The sequence below is a fragment of the Phoca vitulina genome, unplaced genomic scaffold (assembly GCF_004348235.1).
Source record: "Phoca vitulina isolate PV1807 unplaced genomic scaffold, GSC_HSeal_1.0 scaffold3, whole genome shotgun sequence".
Lineage (NCBI taxonomy): Eukaryota > Metazoa > Chordata > Mammalia > Carnivora > Phocidae > Phoca > Phoca vitulina.
The window spans coordinates 12599108-12620423 of NW_022589706.1; the positions used below are offsets into that span (position 1 = coordinate 12599108).

At 38.7% G+C, this 21316-nt stretch overlaps 1 protein-coding gene and 1 long non-coding RNA gene across 4 annotated transcripts in view; both read right to left on the bottom strand.

The window, feature by feature from the left end:
• Window positions 1-16670, bottom strand: part of LOC116627499 — a 171947-nt gene extending 155277 nt beyond the window's left edge. The window contains exon 1 of one of the 2 annotated variants that reach the window (XR_004298494.1): window positions 16632-16670. This is a non-coding gene — a long non-coding RNA (uncharacterized LOC116627499). Of the gene's footprint in view, window positions 1-8474; window positions 9542-16631 lie in introns of those variants that run through there. The other variant, XR_004298493.1, reaches the window with a different exon arrangement.
• The window catches only part of KCNIP4 (potassium voltage-gated channel interacting protein 4), a 1108185-nt gene that overhangs the window by 1047821 nt on the left and 39048 nt on the right, over window positions 1-21316 (bottom strand). The window lies entirely within an intron of this gene.

A 21316-nucleotide genomic window follows, 5' to 3' on the forward strand; every position in this document is an offset into this window, starting at 1 on the left:
TGCTATTAAGCATTCTCCGAAATCATTGTGCTTAATTACCACAAAATGTTTCAGTGTATAATATTTTTCTATTATTTAAAAACAGCCTAATGGAAATCTTTGTTTATAAATCTTTGGGAGAAAATACAAGTATCTCTGTAAGCAAATTAGTACAATAACTAAGCCAAAAGGTATGGAATTTTAAGATGTTCCCTGTAGCCTCCTTACTTTGGATTTCTAAATCTGCATCTTACTATCAATGTAAGAATGCCAGTATCTCCAATATTGGTTCTTCATCTTAACCACAGTTAACTTGAAAACTGGAAAGTCAGCATCTAGTTATTTTTATGTCTTCATCTTAAAAACCTACTGGAGTTGTACCGTTCTGGTGTTTATGAGTCATGCCTGTAGTTTGCCCACTGTTCTAAAGTTGACTTAAGTTTTCTCAACAAAATGTTTTTCTGTGCCTTCCTAAGGGGGGACAAAGAGAAAGAGAAACTGATATTAAGAACCTACTATATGGTATGCATCCAAGATTATGCCAGTATTGTAGTAGCCCCGGGAATGATACGATTAGGCAACCACCAAGGCTCCTCAGTAAATAGGCATGCTAGAATCCAGTGTGTTGGTCTCCAAAATGTTAAGCTTTGCAATATGGTCCAGTTCAGGGAGGCGGTCACCATGTGCAACTTACAATGACTCTGTAGTTTTACCTTTTACTCCTTAAATGGATTTACCAAAGATCAAAGGAAGCCAGAAGTGGTTTAAAAAAAAAAAAAGGATAAAACCCATACTCACTAGTAGTTTTCCACTTCTTCCTTTTCCAAGGATACCTGCTTCTTTGTATGGGAAGTTCTGTGATGTCAGATTGTTAAACTGTATTTTTTTAGGAAAGTGGTTAATTTTTCAACCACTATGTTTATTATGGTATTTTTAAAAGTCTCTAAATTCTTAATTCCCTAGCTTTCTTCTGAAAGAAATCCCTTTACTTCACTTTAGAGAAACCCTGCTGCCCTCTTTTGACTAATATTCATCTTGCAAATATATTACCATTTGTTTTTCACCAGACATTATTCAAAGAGAAATTAACTTATATCGAAATAATGCAAAAGAATAAAAGTACTGTCATAATTGGGCCAAGATAAAGCAGCCAACTATTTTTTTCTTCTAGCATAAACATACTCAATTGTAGGTAAGGTTCAGGAGATGAATAGGAGGGCAATGAAAGGGAGATGGTACTTCAAGCAAAAACAATGAATATTATTTTTTCAATTAATAAATTAATAATGAAGATTTAAACCTGTTCAGGAAAATACCCAATTATAACTAGGTCACCATCTTTGGTTTGCAAGGGCTTCTGACCTGATCTAGTCATTATGGTGCTAGAAATAGTATTAAATCATCTGACTAATGTCTAATATGTAGACTTAAGAAGCAGCATAATATTTGGGTTTATGCAAGCTGCCTGAACAGAAGTAAAAACTAAAGCTCATGTATAGATCTTACATTTTCTAAACATTGTTTTTAGGTGAGTTTCAGATGGCCCATGATTGTGACAGTTTCCAGAAAACATCACCATTCAGCTTTAAAACCTTTGACTGGACTAAATTGTCTGGACCCAAACTTGGCTCTGGATTTTTCTGCCGCTTCACGTAAAACAAACAGTGCTCATATCGATCTCAGAAACCACTACTTCATTTGCCACAAACCCATGTCCCATGAATATGCAAAGGCATATATGAAACACGGACAAGGCCCTCCCCACAGGTCTACACAGTCACAGAGAAAGACTGATGTTAATTCCCACTGACACAGATCTGAGTCTACTAACTGACTAACATTTATTAAACAGAAATTGCATCTACCACTTTTACAGTTAAGTGTCCTTGTTCGTATATAAACTACTAAATGCTATTAAGTATAGTACATACATGAGGTGTTAACTTCTCTTTTCAGAATTATTGTGTAGTTTATAGACATCAAGGCGGGGAAACATTGTGCTAAGTACGTAAACGACATTGGCTCATTTAATGCTCAACTGCCCCATTAAGTGGGTATTACTGCCTCGCCTTTGTGAGGAAATGAAGGCTGAGAGAGAGTAGTTAATTTGCTTAATATCACACAGCACTCAGATCCAGAAGGTATGGCTTGAGTGGCCGCTCAGAAAGATACAGAAGAGCAGTAGACAGTGAGAGGGGTGGTTTCACAAAAACACAAAAAGTTTCACAGGTTTTAGGTTTTGAGACTTATCTGGGCTTTAATGTTTTAGGGGAAGGTTTAGAAGAAGTGAAGGAATGTGTGCATTTCAAGGAGAAGAGGAGGAGAGGAGCTTGTGGAACCAGGATGTAGAGACAGAAGTAGATGGGCAGAGGAAAAGCCTGCAAAGGAAGAAAGGGAAACGTGTAGGAGAGTAGGCAGAATTAAAATAGCAACTGAGAAATTGCGCCAAAAGGCAGCCTGGAGTAGTCCCTTTCAAATCCCTGAGTCCCTGACTTCTGTAGGAAGAGAGCACAGAGAGTTTGAACTAGCATGGACTTCGGGAAGCTTGCACATTTGTTTCAGGGCCTGGGGAGCTCATGGGCAAAATTGGCACGGGAAGCCCATGGTGGGAGGTCCTCCTGAATAAGGGTCTCAAGGACTTCACACCAGGGATGAGCAGATGTTGCATGTGGGAGCTTCCGACATGCCACACCTCATTGATACAGGCGAGAATTAAAAAGCTCAACAAAACTTTTTAGTCCTTGATGTTTTCCCTGAAAATCGTTTAATGGAATTATTTCGAATCTTGAAATAGAACAAAGACAGACCTTCCCTTCTAAGTTATGTAGCTCAAGGAGTAACATTTGAAGACCACAAAGGGAAGCAAATAAGCTCTACAAAAGTAAGGACTTTTAAATAGCCCAAACTAGAAAACATCTGTACAGGTGAGGGGTGGTAGACCAGACTGCCAGAGATTTTTTATATATTTTCTAAAATCCTAGATACACAAGCCATGTGTGGGGGACCACTGTTCCTGTATTCCATTTGATCTACAGCATTATAGCAACTATCATTCCACAATGCCACTGACTATCTACATTTTGTATCCTTGTTTGGATTATAAGTGTAATGAAAATAGGGCACAGATCTTTCCATGATGTCTTTGTCTTTGTAGCTCTGGCCAACAAACTTATGTAGTAAGTGCTCCATACCTCATTAAATGACTTTCCAATGGACTGATCAAGGAATGAAGGGAATGGAGGATAGATAGGTAGCCAAATTAATGGCTAAAAAGAAACTCCTTTGTGTGGAATAAGCTACAAAGGAAGTAAATATTTTGCTTGTCAGAGATCTTCCAGGGTGGGTCACATCACCATTTGCTGGGAGCATAGCAGAAGAGACTCAAATTCGGGTGAATGATAAACTAAGCTTGCTTTGTAGGCTCTGCCGAGCTGAGAGCCCCTTATTCCACTTGCTATTTGTGGCATGAAAGGATGGGAGATGTAGGGAGATATATTTTAGGATGACAATAAGACCCATAACAATAACAGGCCATTTTTTCCACAAGTAAAGCATCCGTGCTTTCATTTGCGGATAGCATGCTGGCCAGTTCTTGAGGACAAGCTACTGTGCAACATAATACTCCATTTCAAAAGAAGGTGTTGGTGAATAGCAGTCTCAGAAAGTTGTACTCAGAGAACCGCTTAGTTCTAAATGCTACAGTGCCCCTTAGCCTTGGGAGCAGCACAGCCGGAACCCAAAAGTACAGCTGTAGGTGCCCTGGACCACATCTTCCTGCCCCACTGGTGGGGGCAAGGTCAGCTCCCCAAGTCTGGCCCATTACCTACAGAAAACTCAAAAGGGAACAAACGTAACTGATTTTTTAAATAATTCCCCCTCAGGATGACCAGCTGGGGCTCTAAATTTTGATAATTGGAACAGGCAAATACATGGAAAGAAAGAGAGACAGAGAGAAGGAGGGAGGGAGGAAAGACAATTCTTTAATCTTCCTTCACATACAACAGGATCAAGAGCAAGTTCCACCATTTCCACATGCAATCTAAAAGATCTGATGTTTTATGAAACCCGTATCTTGACATATTTACCTCCCCTCCCAGATATTAATCACCTTTATAATACTTTCTGCACCTATCCAAACGGAATTTAAGAGCAAACAACACACATACCACACTAACCAACATCAAAGGTATGAATGGTTTCCATTTTCACTCTAGAGGCAAAGATGGATTTTGAAGCTTTGGACAAAAGTATATGGGGAGATAGTTCTGCATTCTATCCTTCTAGATAACAAAACATACACACACACACACACACTAAACACAATGGAAACCGTTCCCAGGAAAGCAGCATATCGTCCAGCTATCCATTGGCTAGAGTTTGCGACCAGATTGCCAGAGCTTGAATCCTATGCCCTGCCCTCAGGAGCTCTATGACCCACCAGTTACTTTCCCTTTCTAAGACTGCACTGCCTCCTTTGTAAATGGGGATAAAGATTATATCCGCTCTGTAGGATTGTGAGCATTAAGGAAAGTCATTCATGGAAAAGTACCCAGCTAATCTGGCCATATAATATATGCTCAGTAAATCATATCATTGTCATTTTTTAGCAAGTCTTGAATTTCTGAGGCTTTCTGTGTTGTCTATTCTCATGATGAACAGAATATAAGAAATTACCTGTAGGGATAACCCTGAGTCAGAGTTGAGTCAAGGGCTACACTGGAACTCATCCAAGGGCCCGTGTACTTCTGGCCCTTGACCTTTGCCAGGCTCTTCTCACTTTGAGATGCCATTCAATATCACTTTGAGAGAGATCCTCCATAGCTCCTTTCCTCATTTCCTTCACATCTTGGCTTAAGGGTCACTTCTTCAGGGAGACCCCACTTGACCCCTCCCCACCAATCCTGTTTTAAATCTCTGCATGGAACTTCCCATTGACTCACACTTTTCTTTTTTATCAACTGCCTTTTCCACCTTTCCCCTGACCCAGGCCCTGTCTGTCTTTTGGTCTGCTGTTTCCCTAGTGCCCAAAACAGTATCTGGCCATGGTTAAGTCCTAGAAAAAAATCCCTGTTGACTGAATGAGTAAGTGCTTACACAAGTGCATGATGAATGTGGGCACTGGGTTGGCTTGGTAGCAAGAGTGGGCAGCAATATCAGGATGGCCTACCCAGCAGGGGAACTAAAGCAGGTAACCCAGGACAAGGGCTGAAACCAGTGTCTCCAGATTTGTTTCTAGGGACAACCAAAAGACAAGAAAGGCTACTGTCCGATTTCTCATTCCTTTCTAGCCATACCACCTCTCCTCCAGATACTGAAAACTAATGTCCCTACCATAGCCACTGCTCATCCTTCTTCCTGGGAACTCTCTCCTATCAAACCCTCAATGACTGCTGCTTCTGGCCCATCACTCAGCTCTCCAACTCAGGGATGCTCTGCTCGCCCCAGAACCATATCCTCCCGACCACTATTGCTACTTTTCAGCTTGGCTCCTTCATTGGGTCTTTCATGGCACTTGTCAAAACCCCGTCATTATTCAACCTGTTCATTTTCTTTTATTCTATTTTTCCCATCAGAATATACCCTCCAGGAGAGCAAGCCCCATTTTGTGCTGTTCGGTATGGCAGCCCCAGCACCTTACATAATTCCTGGTACATAACTTGAGTTTGACAAATAAATATAAAAGGAAGAAAGAAGAAAGGGAACCAGGACCAGGAAGAAGAAATACCTGGAGCAATCTAGCTTATTTTATGAAAGTCTTCCCTGATTCCACTCAATATTCAGCAGCTACTATTGCTGGCAGGAAGAGAAGCCACTGTATTCTGTGGAACCAAGCACCATTCTCTCCATGAAGAAAAATACAGATACCATATTTAATACATGCTTAGCATTGTGCTTCATTGTTCTAGCAAAGTCCTAAAAACAACAGCCACAGCCTCATTTCTTGACCACTGATCTACAGCTCTTTGTCCTTCAGCCCAGGAATGACAGGAAATGGCAATGAATCACCTTCCCCCCAACTTCTGTTTCTCATTTTCTTGCCACTGGCTCTATTCACCCACTTCAAGAGTCTTAAGTCAATCAAACTTTTATAACCAAATCTCCTTAACAAATGCAAAACTCACTTCCCACCAAACAACCCTAATTTAGCACAAACTCGAAATTTCAAAGGAAATTTGAACGTACTTTGCTTTAAATGTCAGGACTGGATATTCAGATGGAATAATTAAGGGGGAGGAAACATTTCCTTCCAATAAAAAAAGATTGCTAGTTTGTGCAAAGTAGGAAGAATATTACGTTTTAAATATGTCTGCCTCCGTCCACATACTACTAATGGGCATCCTGATGATTCACCTAAAGCATGCGTCTCTGTCCTGATTGCCATGAAGACCAGAACCCTGGCAGCTTGAAGTTCAAACAGACATCACCCCTTAAAAAGCAGATCTATCAGCCTGCACCTCCTGACATGCTTGCAATTTTCCATTTTCATTACTCATTTTCACAACCATCTAGAATCTCTTCCCTGTGTACCTGATGCCAACAGATTCAGATTCTTCTTACTATGATAAAAGTAAGCAGTTCTTAAGTACACATAATTCTGTGTTATTTAGAAATGACTAAGATTCGGGCAGTTTGATAAACAGCATTTTTATAAGCAGTTTGGAAATTCTACTAAACCTGATTATAATTTTCCAGGCTTGATGTTGAGAACCTGATAATCATATCTGTGAGAAGTTATGTTATATATATTGATGGTACACAGTATAATCTTCCAATTCACTGGACTGAAGTTAAGCTCTAAAGATGCCAGAAAACAAACAAAAAGCAGATCTTCAGAAATTATTTTGTTCAGAACACAACACTTTTCACACAACATCCCATTTTCTCAACAAGCCTGCTTCACAAAGGTCCTTCAATTTCTCTCATTTCAGGGAAGACTTCTCAGTTACTCAAATGTCCTTAAAGGGCCTATTCACCACCTAATCCTAACGTATTCTTACAAAGAAAATAAGCCATGGGTTTGCTGCCAGAGTCAGAGAGGCATAACCAGATCCGACGGGACATGGGAGATGGGGTCTAACTAAAGCTTAGATTAAAATTGTGAATCCTGAATCCATGAATCCAAAGGTTTTCCAGAATGAACATTTTTATCATGGTTTTTGTGTCCTATCAGGAGATGTGATATTTATTAACTTCAAAAGCCTCTAAAGACTTACTGAGACATCAGTGATAGACAAAGTGAAGTAAATGCACCCCACACCTATGCCAATCAATCAGGGCATGGAAAGAAATATTATATTTGGCTATTTCCTCTTATTCTTTTCATTTTTCATTTCCTCGTATTTATAATATTCATTATGTTTGGAAAGTAAGATAAAGATAATAGTAAGTGTTTTTTCTTTATAGAGTGTGAGTGCTCAAATGATTATGGTGTGGAGAAGCATAATAAAAACAGTTGAAGACATTGGGAAGACTAAAGTCACACAATAAGGAAAATAGCCTAAAAGCCCTGATATTTTTTTTTTTTTTAGGTGTGGGGGCGAGGGGGAGAAGGAGAGAATCTCAAGCAGGCTCCTTGCCCAGCATGGAGCTCGAGGCAGGGCTTGATCTCACGACCCCGAGATCATAACCCAAGCTGAAATCAAGAGTCAAACACCTAACCAACTGAGCCACGCGGGCGCCCCTAAAAGCCTTAATCAGAGATGTCCCAAGTAGCAAGCTACTGACATAATTGTCAGATTCAGGATAAAGCCAAAGTAAAACATTTTTTTTTGAAGAGAAAACTCCTTTCTTATGTAAAAATACAGACTCTAGAGATAAGATATATAGTAAATGCTATGTCAAGGGTAGATGATAATGGCTGGGGACAGAGAATTTTACTTTACAAAGATGCCACAGAGAGATTTTAAATGGGGGGTTGCCCCCTCCCCCCATTTACTTTACTAAATTGTTTCAGACACAGACTTATGAAAAAAATGAATATTCTCTTTTTAGTGATTACCATGTTTAAGGAAATTATGCTAAATTCATTTGCATGTAGATGATTCAGCCCTTTGAATAATGATTTCCTTAACTAACATGGTTATTATTATAGATGAGGTTATATAATAGAAAAGCTTAAGAGTGGCTGTATCCACCTTTGATATATTCTAACCCACAAAGAAAACGTTGCTGATCAAAACCAGTTGATTTAGCAGAATATTTGCTGAGTCTTTGCAATTACTTTTTGACTTTCAAATGTCAACTTTGGGTAAGTACAAAAACTGTTAAAAATTCCCCCTCTAGTGTTTTGTTATTAGTTGTTCACTCATGATCACTCATATTTCGACAGCACTTAATACATGCCTGGTACTGTTCCAACCGGTCCATGTTGATTATTCCATTTTATTGCCATAACAACTCTATGGCTTATGTACTATTAGGTATGGTTACTATCACCACTTTGGAGAATGGTAATAATTGAAATAAGGCAGACAGACAGAAGTTAAGTGACTTACCCAGGGTCTCAAAGATAGCAGACCTGGAGTTGGGATTCAAAACCAAATCATCTGGCTCCAGGATCTTTACTCCTATTTCCACTACACCCAACTGACTGTGAATAAGGATAAATCAAAGACAAGTTTAATGCTCTGACTCATACACAGAATAAGTTAAAGAAAAGAGGGAAGAAACTGGGCCAGAATAATTACTTAGGAATATTCTCTGTGAAACTTTATGCAAAGTGTGTTGGATAATTTTTATCTTTTAGCAAAACAACAACAAAAATAGAACTGTTGACTAAATCCTCACTCCCCTTGCCTAGACTCATAGGAATTAGTTGCAATAAAGATGGGTAAAAACTTCAAGTCCATATTTCTGTAATAACTTTGTACCCAAAGCCTGTGAGCCCAAGGAGGAACAGGAGATAAAAGGAAATAAGAAAGATACACAAGATCTGAAAGGGCCAGGACTCGTAATGGTGATTAAGAGCACTCTCACCAATGACTGTTTTCACCCTCAGTTACAATCATGCCGGAAGTAGTTAATATATACCCTCCCCTTTGCTACTTTCATATTTTGTATGCTCTGTTGTATTGCACTAACCATGCTATCACAACTATCCAGCTCCTTCTAAAGGGCTTCTGTTCCAGCCTCAGAACTGGTCTAGAGCTTCATTCTTTGTGGTTCATATAACCGCTCCAGGCTTCGCCTCCTAATCTCCGACCTGAAACTCCGACTCTCTCTCCTGTGGGTCCTTCTAGTCTCCTGGGCTTTAGTTTTATACCCAGTCTGGTTCTTCATTTCCAGTCAAATGGATCACCCGTGCAATCTTCCTCTTATACGAATAATAGCAGCTACCTACAAGCCTCATGCTAGGCCCTCAAGACTCATTTACTTCAAATATTGATCAACCCTGAAAGGTAAGAACTGTTATCCCTATTGTCCTAACGTAGAGAGAAGGCTAGACAAGATCTCTCTTGGGAAGTGACATTTAAACTAAGAACTTAAGCATAAGAAGTGTTTCAACTTTGGGGCACCTGGGAGTCTAAGTTGGTTAAGCATCGGACTCTTGGTTTGAGCTCAGGTCATGAACTCGCAATTGAGGGATCAAGCCCCAAGCCCCAGGCTGGACTCCACACTCAGCACAGAGTCTGCTTCAGATTCTTTCTCCCCATCCCTCTCCCTCTTCCTCTGTCCCTCCCTGCTCACACTCATGGGCTCGCTCTCGCTCTCTCTCTCAAATAAATAAATACATAAACTCTTTAAAAAAAAAAAAAGAAGGAGAAGCGTTTCAACTTCTGAGGCTCAGAGACAAAACTACTCCAGGCAGAGGGGTCGGCATATGCAAACATCTTTAAGTAGAAACAAACCCTGGTACTTAGAACAAACTAGTGTGGCTGGGGAAAAAAAAAAAATGTGTGTGAGGGGCAGAGTATGCATCTCAAGATAAAGGACATGTGGGGCCGTGGAGGCCTGGCAGGATTGAAGAATGCCAACTTCAAGATATATTTTCCTCCACTATAAACTATGTACTCAGCCAACTCATGAACCACGTTTTGTGTGGACCCCGAGAGCCTAGCAGATGTGTTGACCCTTAGTGTCAGCTTGAATACTTGTTTTGGAATTGCTGGTTGTATCAGTGATGAAATTGCTAGTGATACTGGAATGGGTGGTGGTGTTTGTGGTGCAAATGGTGGTGGTATTCATGGCAGAATTATTGGTATTTTTGGTAGTGGAACTGCTGGTAATGCATATATTCATCATAGTAGAAGCACAGTCTACTGATGGTCACTTCTGAAATGAAGACCTACATCCGCTTCCCATACAGTTCCTACCATTCAGAAGAAAATGCATACCTAACCCTGAAGCCTAGACTCAGAGGTGAAAAGCAATTAAAATAGTCCAGCTGGTTTGATTAACGTGCTTGACCGGAGGTAGACCTGAGGATTTGGACACAGCCGCATTTCAATAATTTCTGCTCTTTAATGATTACATCCTCAACATAATTTTTCTGTACTTCTAAAAAGACACCTCAACTCGCAGGCAAATAAGGCCTAACGTGACCTGAGTCCCCTAGCCATGATGTGGTTACCTGAGAATGTTGTTCCTATGAGGGAACACATTTGGAAAGCTTAAAGACTGATTTGATAGTTTTGTTAGTAATTCAGTATTTATCCAGAAAGCAAAGAGGACAGGGTAAACAAGCAGCTTCCTATTTCATGAGAATGTTATCCACCAGCCAGCCGGACTTAGGTAAATCACAAGTCCCCTTAAAAATTTACCAGTGCCACTAATATAACACTGTATATTAACTAACTAGAATTAAAATAAAAACTTTTTTTTTTTTTAAAGATTTTATTTATTTATTTGAGAGAGAGAATGAGAGACAGAGAGCATGAGAGGGAGGAGGGTCAGAGGGAGAAGCAGACTCCCTGCTGAGCAGGGAGCCCGATGCGGGACTCGATCCCGGGACTCCAGGATCATGACCTGAGCCGAAGGCAGTCGCTTAACCAACTGAGCCACCCAGGCGCCCAAATAAAAACTTTTTAAAAAACGTACCAGTGCCCCCCAACCAGACACTATTATAGGGATAAATAAGACATAGTCCTCAACCTTTAGCAGCTACTAATGACGCCATTTATTCAGTACCAGAAACTTGTATTAGGCTCATATTTGTTTTTGGTTCAGAATATCTATCATATTATTGAATCTAATGGAAATATTATTATTCCAATTTTATACTTGAGAAAACTGAGGCCTAGAGAAGTAACTATCTTCCCTATTGGAAAACCCATTCACGAGCCATTAATTAATCACTCTCCCCCCCCCCCCCCGGCTCCTTAAAGACACAGGAAATTATTCAATATGACTTAATGATATCAATGAACTTTAAAGCTAAGGATCTAGGGTCCATGCAGGAGAATCCAGGAGGAAAGGTCCACAGCATCCTTTGGATCCACTGGAAAGGATTCAGGGGCAATCAAACACCTGAAGGATGGATACTGATGATATAACTGAAGTTACATGAACACACTGTCTGAGCAGGCTGACATACTCTAACTAGTGTTACTTGGTAGAATGGGGCTGGGACATAGAGAGGTTAGTAAACCTATCTAAGTATACAGGGTCAAACAATGGTCACTCAATCAGTAGCCAATTAATTAATCATTTTTGTGTCTCCTCATAATATTGTGTCCCAAGGAACTCAAAACAAAACTCGGTGACAGATAGAGAAAACCATTTGCTTAGCTCTGCCTAGAATTCTCTTATGCCCTGAAATTCCACAATCAGAAAGTCATCCCTTTAAATCAAGGTACTATCCCTTGGAATAAATGAGGCATTACTAGACATGGTATATCATAAATTAATTCACCTTTTGCTTTTTCAAGGAGTTTTTGTTTTTTTTTAAATTAAAGATCTTACTTATTTGAGAGACAGAAAGAAAGAGAGTACAAGCAGGGGGAGTGGCAGGCAGAGGGAGAGGGAGAAGCAGGCTCCCCATTGAGCAGGGAGTCCAACGTGGGGTTCGATCCCAGGACCCTGGGATCAGGACCTGAGCCAAAGGCAGACCCTTAACCTACCGAGCCACCCAGGTGCCTTCAAAGAGGTTTTGATTAATAAAGTTGGGAGTGGTAGTAAGAATTATAATAAATAAAGAAGAGAAAGGTTTGGAAGGGAAAAGCTAGAGGTGATTTCTGCCAACTTACAACTTCAAAATTATAATTTGACAAACTCAAGGTTTTTTGAGAGATATACTCAATAGACATACATATGTGTTCACCAAAGATGTGCACTAGAATGTTGAGAGAGTGCTGTTGGCAAGTAAGTAAAAACTGGAACTATGGAAATTTCCATCAGTACTAGAATGGATAATAATTGTCGTATATTCATGCGAGGAAACACGATAAGCAATGGGGGCAAATTAATCATTGCTGCACAAAACAACATGGATGAATTTCATAGATGCAATGATCATTGAAGGAAGTCATACATATAAGAGTTCATACTGGGTGATTCTATTTATCTAAATATAAAATAAACAGGTGAATCTAAGCAATGCAGGTATAAGTCCAGATAATGAATACTCTCATGAGGGCAGGGCAGTCAGTGATCGGATAGGAACCACAGGAGGACATTTGTGGGGCTGGTGACATGGATGTGTTCAGTTTGTGAAAATTCACTGGGCTGTACATAATGACAGAGCCATTTTTTTTCCTATATGTATATTATGGCCAAGAAAGGGGGAAAAAAACTGGTCAAAAGGAACAAACAAACAAAAAGAAAAGCCAGGTCTCTGCATCAGAAGTCTAGATTTAAAGTCAGGTCCCTAACGGTAAAAAAAAAAAAAAAAAAATCCTAGGTAATCGCTTAACCTCTCTTAATCTTGAGTCCTTTGTCTATAAAATAGGAATGGTGCCCATCACACCAGATTAAAGGAGATTAAAAATTGTGACCTGCTTTATAAGTTATAAAGTTGTGTACAACTGTTAATTATTTAGACCAGTGGTTTGCAACCCTAGCTGTGAGTGAGATTCACCTAAGGAGATTAACAACAACCAAATAGATGCCCACGTCCCTCCCATGCTGGACTCCCCAGGTCTGGGGAGGGACCAGCTCATCTCTAGTTTCAGAAGCTCAACAAGTGACACAACCACAGTCTTGGACCACTGATTTAGAAAACACCTCCTTATTTCAAAAGTTAATATGCCATTTCAGGCTCATTTCTCGGATCTGTGCCATGCATCCACATTTTGCCAATCACAAGTTACAAAGACATGAAGAATTTTCAGAAAGTCTAATGCAGTTGAAAGAACAAACACCTGAAGAGTGGACAAGGGGACTTAGGAGCAAAAAGGTATCTCATGTTAAACCAGGTACTCTGATGCGAAATCTTTTTTTTTTTTTAATTTGTGAAAAACTCACAAATGAATCCTAAGAGGAGAACATCTTCATAGTAATACCCAAAGTCTAAATATATGCTGTTGCAAATCTGTGCCAGGAATCACGATCCAATTTATGCTTTGGTTTTGTTTTTCCTCCACTTATGAAACGAACACCAGATGTCAGAACAGTTTTTGATAACATTTCTTTTGACATGCTTTTTTTTTTATTTTTAATAGTATGTTGTTTCAACATCGAGGCTCTTTAGACTTATAAAATTGCTAGACTTCAAGAAGTACATCAATTCCCACCGATAAAGTAAAACGCATAAAGTCAGAACAGTTTGAAGTTTGTCTTTGAATTCTTATGACATTCAAATTGCTTCTTTTCTCATCCCCTCATTTCTAATTTTCTCCTTAGATAAATTCATTACACACAAGAAAGGGCTCATAGCAAGGCAATCCAATATTTGCGTGTTGCGGGAGTATATGTTGTTCCAACAGTAGGTACTGAATAAATAATTGCTGAATTTAACAGATTAGTCATTTTGAGAGTAGATCATATTCTAGAGCCAAAGATAAGACCAGAGATTTTATGTGGTCTAGCTGTTAAAATGCAGTTAAAACTAACAACTCTTCCTTGGATCTATAAAGCTATATTTGCATGAGACTTTTATTGGCAAACATATAGTGCTGTAGTGGGTTACATCTCAATTGAATTTTTAATGCTGCTGTGTGCCTGTTAAGGGTTGCCTTTATTTCCTGTTTTAGGATCCTGGTTAGCATTATTCATAGCCTGAAAAGAATCTGTTCTAGTAACATACTACACTTTTATCGTATACACGTCTGCAAGAATTGTCAACTAGATGACAATTTGAAAAAAAAAATAAAAACAATGAAAAGCCACTTATTAATGAAATGTCTTAGAACTTAAATTTTCTTAAAAATTTTCTTAGGTATAGTTCATCAATTCCCAGCTATCTTAAATACAGCACCACAAAAATAACAAGTACATCATTGGTGACTATCTGAAGAAAAACAGAAATTACAAGGAAGTAACTGTATCATAATATTGGGATAATATGGAATTTTCCATTTTCAGCAGATCATGTCATCAAAGCCATAATGCAGAGAAGTATAGAATATTCAACAGCAAACATTAAAAATTCATATTCTGATTAGTGTTACTTTATCACTTATAAATAATTTAAATAAAAGTTTGGTACTGCCCTGTTATTTGACATTGTTAAGGTGTGAGCTCTTCCAACCAAGGTTGTGGTGTTTTGTTTTGTTTTGTTTTTAATTTTCAAAGAAAACCTTAACTTTTTCCTCTCACACAGTGTGAGAGGGTTGAACTCCTTTGATGGTTTAGTACAGAGAACTTGCGGAGTTAAATGTCGTGATCCTTTCTATTCAACCACTTCCCCATTGCTCCTTGAAGCCATCCAAAAGTCCTCTAGCCTGCCCTCCTCCATCACTGCAGCTGTCTCTCACTGTCCCTGTCCCTTGAAGCCATGTCTTCTCAGGTCTTCTCCCTTCTTGCTCTGACATTCTCATATTGTTTTCCATGTGAGTAGAGGATCTTGTCCATCTACTGTAGGACCCACTATTTTTTGTCCCCAATTCTAAACTAGAAAACAAGTGGGTTGAAGAATTTAGTGGAAGGTCTTTGATATGGTTGTCTTGCTAAACTGAAGGGCACCCCCCTTTTTTTTTTCCTTTCTTTTGGTGAACAATTAATCTTGACTGAGCAAAGATCCAGGAAGATGAGGTCACTTTCGGTCAAATAGGGACAACTGATTTCACCATTTCTTTTTCTCTTGATAGTTGATAAGGAGAGAGGATAAAACTCTCCAATGGCAGTTGGGATCCAGATTTTGCAGAGTTATAAACAACAGGTTGCCTTTAGAACAATTTCATCAGCATGACGCAGTGGTAAAAGCATGAGCCACTAAGAGTTACACTTTCTAAATTCAAACCCCAGCTCTACCATTTATTAGCTGTGTAACCAGGGCAACCACTCAAATGCCTTGGTATTAGGAATGGTAATAATCCTATTTCATAGTATCACTCTGAGAATTAAGAAGTTCATACATTTAAGACACTTAGAATAGGGCCTAGCATTACAAAAGTGCTCAAATGTTAATTATTATTAATAGCTTTTGGATTTCATTAGGCTAGTGAGAGTCAGAGAGTGAGAATCACAATAAGAGGAACGTGACCACACTTAACTAAACTTTTCATAAACAAAAAGGAGCTACTTAGGAAGTAGCCTGTAACATCTGCCTTCAGATCAGAGTGGGAATAGATCTGTGCCCTGTATTCCTCCATTTGGTGGTCATCCAATAACATTCAATAAAGCTCAGGCTAATTGATCACTATCGCCCATCTTTGCATCAAAGTGCCTTAACTTTGCTTACTAATAAATTATATGGTGTTCTCTCTGGCATCCCTAGAGAATTTTGCACATTTCACTCATTAATTGCCAACTCCACCAACAATCCAGGGCTTCAGGTGTCTTAAAACAAGTCCATCTGCTCTTACCTACACTAAGCCCTTTCTACCATTTGTCTCACTTCCTCCTTATGACTTTCCTGTGCAACAGAGCCTACAACTTTCCCCATTTTACATATGAGCATTTACTATTTGCCTGACATTTAAAACTGAAGATGAAAAAATGATCCAGATAGACATAATCACTACCCTCCTAGAATTTACATTCTCAGAGAGACATTTAACAAAACGATTTACTTACAATTGTGATACATACTTGAAGGAACAGTGCCAGGTGCTAGAAGTTCGTATTTCAGGGGATCTGGTTCTAGGGAACCAGACAAGAACAAGTGTATACATATACACAGGGGGTGGGCAAGGGTGGGGTGAGAGGCTCCAGGAAAAGGACTTGTTTTTGCAGTGAACCTGGGGTAGGAGGTAACATAGCCTATTCTAGAATATGAAAGAAGATCTCATTGGCTGGAGCTCAGAGGGAGAAGAGAGGAGAGTTGCAGAGGTTAATGTGAGTGAGGCCAATTGAGGCTATAAGTAATATGGGGCCTCATGACCATGTTAAATATTTTGGGCTTGATTCATAAAATAATGGAGAGTCACTGAAATTTTTTAATCATAGAAATGACATGCCAATACTTATTTATATAACCTGACTAGAGTATACATATTGGATTTTGCCTCCCTCCCTCTCTCTCTCTCTCTCTCTTACATTTAATCCTTCAGCCTATCTTGTGTGATAGATCGTGTAAAGCTCTACATAAAAGATTGTTTAAATACATGCTTTACTTTCCAGGGTGCCTGGGTGGCTCAGTCATTAAGCATCTGCCTTCGGCTCAGATCATGATCCCAGGGTCCTGGGATCGAGCCCCGCATCAGGCTCCCTGCTAGGTGGGAAGCCTGCTTCTCCCTCTTCCACTCCCCCTTGCTTGTGTTCCTTCTCTTGCTGTGTTTCTCCCTGTCAAATAAATAAATAAAATCTTTAAAATAAATACATAAATAAATGCATGCTTTACTTTCCAAATAATGAAACAATCTGCCTTTCAGCCACACTTCATTTTTTTAAAACTATAGTAACAATCTTCAAGAAAAGACAGTAAAGGCATTGGCTGTAAGAAATAGGGATTTGGGGAATAAGAAGAGATTTTTTTTTCCCTTTTGCCAACATTCTAGTATTTCAGGAATTTTGATAAGACAGCAAAAAAATAGTGTACCTTTAAAAGCAAGGTTTTAATTTACATACCAACTTAATTGGCCATGAGATCTTCAACTTCACTTTCTTCTAGCCCAAGTGTCAAAGTCTTTTTCCTTGCTGTAAAAATCCTCAAAGAGTAAAAAGATTTATATAACACAAAGAAGCTCTTCAAACTTTATCCTAGTCATAATTCAGTGTTAACTCATTTATAAATAAGTTCCAGGCAACACGCGGCAGTGTGAAATATGAAAGTGAAAAGACACATTTCCTGTCTTTCAGAGTTTGGAGGGCAAGAAAATTAAAAAAAAAAAAAAAAGCACAAGGGAGAAACCGTTGAAACCTCCTTAGCATGGAAAATCTGTAGGACTTCTAGTAATCAAGCTAAAAGACTCAGAAGTCTTTTGAGACCAGGAACATATACTTCATCATTGTTTTGCCCCATAAACTGCAACACAGGTATTAAATCAATATTTAATCATGAAAATTAACACCAAGGAGATCTGCTGATGGATCATGAAGACACATCATGGATGAAAAATAATTGGAAAAATTTGAGCAATCTTTAAAAAATAAATAAATAAAACAAAGCACTAGTGTCAGCAGAAAACCACAGTGTCCCAGCTAATAAGGCTGATGTAAACCTACTAACAGTGGTTGAGCTTCTTGGTTGGCTGATTCACTTACTGAATGAGTAACCATCACCTTTGTCTTCATGGTAGCCAAATAAGAGGCCTTCTTGCCTGGTAAGGGAGAAAGCAGTACCAATCCACAGAGTTGGAGTAGACTTGGCTCCTTGCACTGAAACTGCCCTAGTTTTTTTGTGCAGAATCACAAAGGCCATCAAGAGACTGAGAACCAGAATTTTGTACATTTCACTTGTTAATTGCATCTTATTATTTGTAAGTCATTCTTAAAACTTCTCCATAACCATCCTTTCTATATACTATACTTATAATCGCATGTTCAGTTTTTATTTCTGGTGCTGTGTTTAGTTCCCAGAAATACTGAAAAACCTGTTACTCTAGCAAAAATCTGTACCTTCCTAATATTCCACTATTACTCTTCTCAGTGAAACTATACTTTTTTTTTTTTTTTTTTTGCCATGTTTCTGTTTTAGGGTGTTCTCCATTGCACATACTTGATACTTCATTCTTAGATCCACTTCAGTAAAAATACTGAGTTTTCTGTACATCATTTAAAAAACCTACATAAATGTAATTTTAATGTCTGCATAAGAGTCCATCTTATGAGTACTAAGTCCATACCACCACCATGATTAAGTAGCTTAATCCGGTGTTCAACAATTAAGATATGTCTACATTTTCGCTATCAATAATGCTGGCATAAACACCACCTCCCATAAATTTTCCTCTGCATTTCATGCTACTTTTAAGGTAGAATCCCAAAAGAGAGTTTGAAAGATCAGGAATACTTTCAAGGTTATTTAGCTATGTCATCAAATGCTTTCGCCAGAAGTTATAAAAGGAGTTAGCAGGAAACTGCTTATGACAAAGTATTACTTAAAATGCTTGGGATGAAGTTTAACATACTGTGTGCTCTTTATCTTTGGGGCACCAGATGGGGATGTGGAAGTGAGTCTGGCTAGGAAAGGACTATTTTATCATCACTGCCACCATTTAGAATTGCCCAAGCATCATGATAACAAAATGCAGACCCACTTTTAGTTGGTTTTATTATATTAATAATTATTATTGAACTCTCTGTAGACAATGCACCACCTCTTTATGTCTACGCCTTAGGCAGAAGTGTATCAAATTGTTGACATGGGCAATGTACAGGTTCTTTATTCAACATTTATTACATACTTGTCATGTGCCCACATCACACTAAATGTCAGAGAGAGAATGCTGAGGCTTGTGCTCTCAGTAGGTAAAGTGGGGACTGATGTGCTGGGTGATATTTTTATTCTCTTCTACATACTTAGAGTGCCCACATTTGGAAAATGAACAAATTACCTTTATCATCAAAATGATGATACATGTGTTTATTACTACAAGTTGCTATTGGTAAAATGAAATCTAGTGGTACTCATGCTTTAATCTTGCAAACTTGATCTAATGCTCCTTCAACAAACTTGTATTCATAAAAGGAGCCATTTGAAGGGCTCAAAGAGAGAGAGCATACAAAAAACACAAATTAAAGAATGTGGGTTGACAAATCCTGGGAAGTTGCTATGTCCAAAATAAGTCCTCCTTTTCCCTCTTCTCTTCCCAGAGCCCACTCAAATGCATAAGGACACACATCAAAAAGTCTCATGGAATGCCCTAGATACAACTAACTACAGATACTTTACAAATTTGATAGAACCACAATTACAGGAGGCTTTTGGGTGATTCCAATTTGTAGTGGGTCACTGTTAAGTCCCCAGATATATTATTTGAAGCTCTTAAACTGCTTGAAAAGTATGTGCTTTCACAGGAGTCTGCATGATGGAGTGGGATAAGGATCCTCTGAAAAATGTAAGCAAAGAAGGAAAGAATTAGAAGAAATGGTAGCTGCTCGGGTGGTGTCATTTAAGTTCTGGGGCCGAGCCTTCATGAATACAGGGGACTTTTCCCCATCGTACAGAGGATACCAACAGACATTTATTTATTTCACAAATACTTTTCAATGTTGGGTATATAGAAGTGAGTTAAGTAGACAAAGTGTTGTCCTCCTGGCCCTTACTTATAGTTTAATAAAGTCCAATTAACAAGGAGACAAAGTAAAAATTACATATTTTCAAATTTGTTGGAATGTAAAAGAACAGGGTGGTCTCAGAGAGGAGGAGAAGGAACCCCTGTGTAAGACAGAGTATGCACAGAAAGCCTCTCTAGAAAGGTGACATTCCAGCTGAGTCCCAGACATCACAGAGCCAGATACAGAGTGAAAGGAAGAGATTTCAGGTCAAGGAAATGGCAAGGAAGAGGCCAGTAAGCAAGACTGGTAGCAAGTGAAGCCCTGAGGGACCAGATGGCTGGAATGAAGTAAACAAACAGGAGGATGGTGTAAGGTGAAGTTGGAAAGGTGCACAGGGACAAAGTTATCAAATAGAGAGCTATCTGGAGACCAGGAGACAGAATAATATGGTTGAGGCTTAGAAGGATTTGGGGAAGGTTAGAATGGAAGAGAGTTGAGAGAAGTAGGACTGCTGTGAATTCTGCCATGAAGGGGAAGCCACTAGATGTTCTCTTGCATGGGAAGGACACAAAGAGGGGATTTCACACGGAACCCATAACATCACTGCTGCAGTGCATCGTTGGTATGTCACAGGTACCAGGAATTGGGGGGGAGGATGACCAACTGGACTCCCACGTATCACGTCTAATGGCTAAGCAAAATGGAGGTACATAGTTACCATGTAAACCAGAGTGACAATTTTTCATTCAGGGTCTACTTGACCACATAGCTACTGGTGCTAACAATCAGTGCTAATACCCTTTAGGGAGGAAAGAAATAAAATTAAATTTAGCATCTCTAATCTATGATTATATCTGTAACACGCACAGTCTGTTTAAATCTGATAAAACTATGGATGAAATGATGGTTCATTTCTTTATTCCTTCCAAAGTCATCTACCTCTCAAGAGAGGATTGTTTTGATACGGGTAATGCAGGTCATTGAAGCAACACACACCTCCTGTAAACATACTAGGTCCGGGAATAAAATAATAAATAACTGAAATTCAAGACCATCTCAAGGAATATAATATCACTAATTACATGGAAAAAATGCTTTCATTGCATGAATTCTATTACCAATAAGATTAGTACAGAAAGGATTGAATGTTGCCACTCCAATATTAATTGGTCTTTCAAATCTCATGGTTTGAAAGAAATGGTTATTTAGCATCAGTTTAGGAAGACTGCAGGCACTGATTTTTTTTTAAAATAGTGCCATGAAAAGGGAAAAATAAGTGCTAAGAGGCTTGAGGACATTATTAAACTCTTTTATTATTCTTTTTTTTAATATAGAGTAAATTACAGAAAACTTACCAAATCAACAGAAAGATAGTAGACCATAATGAAATATGCAATTTATTTTTTAAATGGGAAGAGAACTACTGAATCATAAATGGCAGACCCATTAGGAAGTTATGCAAACGCTTCCCTTTTGAGTAATATGAATTCCGTATCACCCTAACTAATGTCTATGCCCCAAGAGTTTTACTCATTATCATAAATTTCAGAAGTCTCATTCTTTCACAATATATTTCAAAGACATTTTATTTTCATTTTAACAATTAAACAATTTTATTGTCTCATATCTTCAAAATACA